The following is a 6,017-nucleotide window of genomic DNA, read 5'->3' as shown; positions in this document are numbered from 1 at the left end:
TCAAAATGTAGTGGTATTTCTCTTTCCCCATTGTAGAGTCACCCAAGCCAATGGCCATTCGTCCCTTGGGAAAGAACAAGGAGAATTGAGTATATATTTGCTAGGGTATTTCAGGGTCCTTCTTCCTGGAGACAAACCACCTCTTTATTCAGTGGTGCCCTAGTTATGAATTTATTACCTCGCAGCTCCAAATTTACCCTTCAGTACTTACTCTATGATAATGGATGAAATTCTTCTAAGGATTTATCCTTTACAGTGAGCAAAATGCTAAGCTTTCTCAATGGCAGGTGCTAGAGGAATATTACAGGAGGAAGGAGCTTCTTCCACTCCTTCTGACTGCTGTGCTGTCAGTCAGTGATGTGGTCAGTGGTGCTAACCTAGCCTTGTTCCCAGAATGCTCCCAGCCTAGCCCAACAATCTTCCTATAGCCCTCTCAATACAGATATTGTGCCCTCCAAGCCCTACAATCTCACCTTTTTGTATTTTATATTATTTTATTTTATTTTATTATGTTATGTTAATCACCATACATTACATCATTAGTTTTAGATGTAGTGTTCCATGATTCATTGTTTGCGTATAACACCCAGTTCTCCATGCAGTACATGCCCTCTGTAATACCCATCACCAGGCTAACCCATCCCCCCACCCCCCTCCCCTCTAGAACCCTCAGTTTGTTTCTCAGAGTCCATAGTCTCTCATGGTTTGTCTCCCCCTCCAATATCCCCCTCTTCATTTTTCCTTTCCTACTATCTTCTTTTTTTTTTAAACATATAATGTATTATTTGTTTCAGAGGTACAGGTCTGTGATTCAATAGTCTTACACAATTCACAGCGCTCACCATAGCCCATACCCTCCCCAGTGTCTATCACCCAGCCACCCCATCCCTCCCACCCCCCACCACTCCAGCAACCCTGTTTGTTTCCTGAGATTAAGAATTCCTCATATCAGTGAGATCATATGATACATGTCTTTCTCTGATTGACTTATTTCGCTTAGCATAACGCCCTCTAGTTCCATCCACGTCGTTGCAAATGGCAAGATTTTGTGGTTTTTTGGATGGCTGCATAATATTCCATTGTTATATATACCACATCTTCTTTATCCATTCATCCATTGATGAACATCTTGGCTCCTTCCATAGTTTGGCTATTGTGGACATTGCTGCTATAAACATTGGGGTGCACGTACCCCTTTGGATCCCTACATTTGTATCTTTGGGGTAAATACCCAGTAGTGCAATTGCTGGGTCATAGGGTAGCTCTATTTTCAACTTTTTGAGGAACCTCCATACTGTTTTCCAGAGTGGCTGCACCAGCTTGCATTCCCACCAACAGTGTAGGAGGGCTCCCCTTTCTCTGCATCCTCGCCAACATCTGTAGTTTCCTGACTTGTTAATTTTAGCCATTCTGACTGGCGTGAGGTGGTATCTCACTGAGGTTTTGATTTGGATTTCCTTGATGCCGAGTGATGTTGAGCACTTTTTCATGTGTCTCTTGGCCATTTGGATGTCTTCTTTGGAAAAATGTCTGTTCATGTCTTCTGCCCATTTCTTGATTGGATTCTTTGTTCTTTGGGTGTTGAGTTTGATAAGTTCTTTATAGATTTTGGATACTAGCCCTTTATCTGATATGTCATTTGCAAATATCTTCTCCCATTCTGTCGGTTCTCTTTTGGTTTTGTTGACTGTTTCCTTTGCTGTGCAAAAGCTTTTTATCTTGATGAAGTCCCAATAGTTCATTTTTGCCCTTGCTTCCCTTGCCTTTGGTGATGTTTCTAGGAAGAAGTTGCTGCGGCTGGGGTCGAAGACAACCCCACCTCCTTCTGCTGGCCGCTACCTCTCCCCCAGAGGTTTGTCTCCTACATCCCTGACGATGGTGCGGCCTTCCTGACATAGACACTGTGCTCTTCAGGTGTCCCATCTGCGCTGGCCACTGTGGGCAACCCTCCCCTACAATGATTGTCTCCCTGCTTGTTCAGAAACTAGAGCAGCTCTGGCCTGGGAAAACCAGCACATTTCTTTGTCATTCAGTGGGTTGCAACCATACCTTCTCCAGTAAGGTCTGAACCCCAGCCTTGGAGGAGAACTCCCTCAATAGAAGTTTGTCCTTCCTTCCTTGGATATTTTCCCCCAGCCCTAGGGTAACTTTATATCTTAAACTTACTCTTTTATCATAGCCTAATTATTCTTTTTTAAAAATATTTTATTTATTTGACAGAGAGAGAGAGAGCACAAGCAGGGGAGTGGGAGAGAGAGAAGCAGGCTTCCCACTGAGCAGGGAGCCCGATGCAGGGCTTGATTACAGGACCCTGGGATCATGACCTGAGTTGAAGGCAGATGCTTAACCGACTGAGCCACCCAGGCACCCCTAGCCTAACTATTCTTAATACTGTACTTACTCTTCTTAAATCATGGTGTGGTTTCGGCCTCGTGGCAGCCACCCCCTTCCACACAGTCACACTGAGCTAGTACCCGGGCCTGGAATTGGGCTGCAACCTCAGCCGTGCTTGCCACCTGCCACCGCCTCTGGTCCATGGACCCCCGCAAAGTGAACGAGCTTTGGGCCTTCATGAAAATGTGTAAGCAGGATCCGAGCGTTCTGCACACCGAGGAAATGCGCTTCCTGCGGGAGTGGGTGGAGAGCATGGGAGGTAAAATACCACCTGCCACTCATAAAACTAAATCAGAGGACAATATCAGGAAGAAAAAACAGATAGTAAGAAGGCGGAGGAAAACATAAAGACAGAGGAACCATCAAGTGAGGAAAGTGATCTAGAAATTGACAATGAAGGTGTGATTGAACCCGATACTGATGCCCCTCAAGAAATGGGAGATGAAAATGTAGAGATAACCGAGGAAATGATGGATCAGGCAAATGATAAAAAAGTGGCTGCCAGAATTGTGCAAGACTGTTGAATCTCAGATCTGTACCTCTGAAACAAATAATGCAATATATGTTAAGAAAAAAAAAAAGAAGAAGATAGCAGGAGGGGAAGAATGAAGGGGGGAAATCGGAGGGGGAGACGAACCATGAGAGACAATGGACTCTGAAAAACAAACTGAGGGTTCTAGAGGGGAAGGGGGTGGGAGGATGGGTTAGCCTGGTGTTGGGTATTAAAAAGGGCACGTTCTGCATGGAGCACTGGGTGTTATGCACAAACAATGAATCATGGAACACTACATCTAAAACTAATGATGTAATGTATGGTGATTAACATGACAATAAAAAATTAAAAAAAAAAAGTGGCTGCCATTGATGCCCTAAATGATGGTGAACTACAGAAAGCCATTGACTTGTTCACAGATGCCATCAAACTGAATCCTCGCTTGGCCATTCCGTATGCCAAGAGAGCCAGTGTCTTCATCAAATTACAGAAGCCAAATGCTGCCATTCGAGACTGTGACAGAGCTATTGAAATAAATCCTGATTCAGCCCAGCCTTATAAGTGGTGAGGGAAAGCACACAGACTTCTGGGCCATTGGGAAGAAGCAGCACATGATCTTGCCCTTGCTTGTAAACTGGATTATGATGAAGATGCTAGCGCAATGCTGAAAGAAGTTCAACCGAGGGCCCAGAAAATTGCTGAACATCAGAGAAAGTATGAGCGAAAACGTGAAGAGCGAGAGATCAAAGAAAGAATAGAATGCGTTAAGAAGGCTCCGGAAGAACATGAGAGAGCCCAGAGGGAGGAAGAAGCCAGACGACAATCAGGAGCTCAGTATGGCTCTTTCCCCGGTGGCTTTCCTGGGGGAATGTCTGGTAATTTTCCTGGAGGAATGCCTGAAATGGCAGGAATGCCTGGGCTCAATGAAATTCTTAGGGATCCAGAGGTTCTCGCAGCCATGCAGGATCCAGAAGTTATGGTGGCCTTCCAGGATGTGGCCCAGAACCCAGCGAATATGTCAAAATATCAGAGCAATCCAAAGGTTATGAATCTCATCAGTAAATTGTCAGCCAAATTTGGAGGTCAAGCATAATGCCCTTCTGACAAATAAAGCCCTTGCTGAAGGAAAAGCATTGATCACCTAATGGATGTTGCAATAATACAAACCAGTGTACCTCTGACCTTCTCATGAAGAAAGCTGGGGTGCTGTGAAGAGAATCCCTACCCCTCTGCCCCACATGCAACTGGAACATTCTATAGTGGCTTGCCATTAGGGTATTCATTCAGATAATGTTTTCCTACCAGGAATTACAAACTTTAAACACTTTTTAAACCTTAAAAATATTTAAAAACATATTAAAAGGGTGTGTTAGTCCCTACATTTTTCTTTACTAATCATTTCAGTTTTTTTCCTTTGGATTAATTGGGCAAGGAAGATACTTCAGTGTGGAAGATTTATTGCTCAGTTTGAGTGAAATAAAGGTTTATTAGTGGGAGGCAAATATAACATTAAAAAAAAAAAAATCATGGTGTGGTTTCTGTCTCTTGATTGGATCCAGACTGATACAGAATGGGAATGGCCCCAGAAGGTTAGGATCTGGGAATTAGATTGGTCATCCCCTGGTCTTCAGTGCAGTGCTGAGCACATTGCTAATGGGAAGCAGGAGACTAGTAACTCATTGCATGCAATGGCACCACAATTAATCAAATTGTGGCTGATTGTGATGAAGTACCAGATGACGCAAGTGCCTTAGGAACTTAAGTGGCTATGGTGTTTGACAATTATGGCTGTCTATAAGGACTGTGGCATGGGATGGATCCTCTTGAAAGCACTTCAGCACTTATAGAGAAAAAAAAAAAAAGATACACTGAAGCACATTAATTTTCAGCTCCATTATGGAAGCAGCTTTCTCTTATACCCTGCATACACCTACTGGTTGTGGCTTGCTTTTGACCCAAAGGGCTGCTTCCTGCTTTCCTGGTGACTGTAGACCATCTTGGTCTGAAAGTCAGAGAATTTTTCACCATCCAGTGGACTACAACTACACCTTCTCCAGTAAGGTCTGAATTCCTGTCCATGTTTGTCCTGGCTTGGTTTCTCTCCCTCAGCCCCAAGATCTCTTTATAGCTTATAGTTACTCTTCTATCATAGCTTGATAACTTTTTACATTGACCTTCCCTTGTTTAAATCACAGTGGAGTTTCTATCTTCTGATTGGACCTATATTAAAATGGACTCCAAATTTTGTACCTGGCACAGGTCCAGAAACTGAGCAAGGAATCCTGAATTTTTATTAAGACAACTTTCTGCAGCCCTTTGTTTATCCATTCTTGCTTTCTTCTATTTTTTAAAGGTATTTATTTATTTATTTATTTATTTGGAGAAGGAGAATGTGTGAGCCAGGGGAGGGGCAGAGGGAGAGGGAGAGAGAGAATCTCAAGCAGACTCTGTGCTGAGTGCAGAGCCTGACACGGGGCTCGATCTCATGACCCTGAGATTATGACTTGAACTGAAATCAAGAGTTGGATACTTAATCGACTGAGCCACCCCAGTGCCACATATCCATTCTTGCTTTCTTTTGATTAGAGACATAAAGCAGCACTTCTTTTTTGCCTATCTATTTTGCCCCTTGGGACACTGTGTTTTACTAACCATCTCTACAACCCTGCAGGTCAAGTCCTCTTGGATGCCACATCACCTTTGCCTATCATGATGATCGTTGTGAACCATTGGTTAGGCGCTACCATTTGTCTTCATGCCCTCCTATCAATGGGTCAAGTTCTCCTACTCTACTACTGTCAGACGAGAGCCACTCCTAGACTTCTTGGTGATGTGATGCTTCTCACTGGCATATACCTGATGGCCGGGGTAAATCGCGTGATCTATGGGACTTCCATGGAACAAAATCCTCTGATGGGGTTTTCAGCCTCACAGGATATGTCCACTCAAGTGTGCTCACTGCCTGAGCTTTTTATTCTTTCTGTTCATCATATGCTACAAAAACTCGAGCATTTCAACTTAGCTCAGCATAGCCATTGCTTTCTTCAGCCACTCTTGCATTGAGTTTTTATGTTCCCTGAGTTTCTTGGAAGGGTTCTAAACCTAATATCTCAAGAGAGTTCCTCCAAGG

The 6,017-nt window shown here is 43.6% G+C and overlaps 1 pseudogene; it reads left to right on the top strand.

Moving 5' to 3' along the window:
• The first annotated feature begins 2,535 nt into the window (after positions 1-2,535).
• LOC110575072 lies at positions 2,536-3,980 on the top strand (annotated as a pseudogene).
• The last annotated feature ends 2,037 nt before the right edge of the window (positions 3,981-6,017 follow it).

This window comes from Neomonachus schauinslandi, chromosome 4 (assembly GCF_002201575.2).
Source record: "Neomonachus schauinslandi chromosome 4, ASM220157v2, whole genome shotgun sequence".
In the NCBI taxonomy this organism is placed as follows: Eukaryota; Metazoa; Chordata; class Mammalia; order Carnivora; family Phocidae; genus Neomonachus; species Neomonachus schauinslandi.
This window is presented reverse-complemented; position numbering and strand designations above follow the sequence as displayed.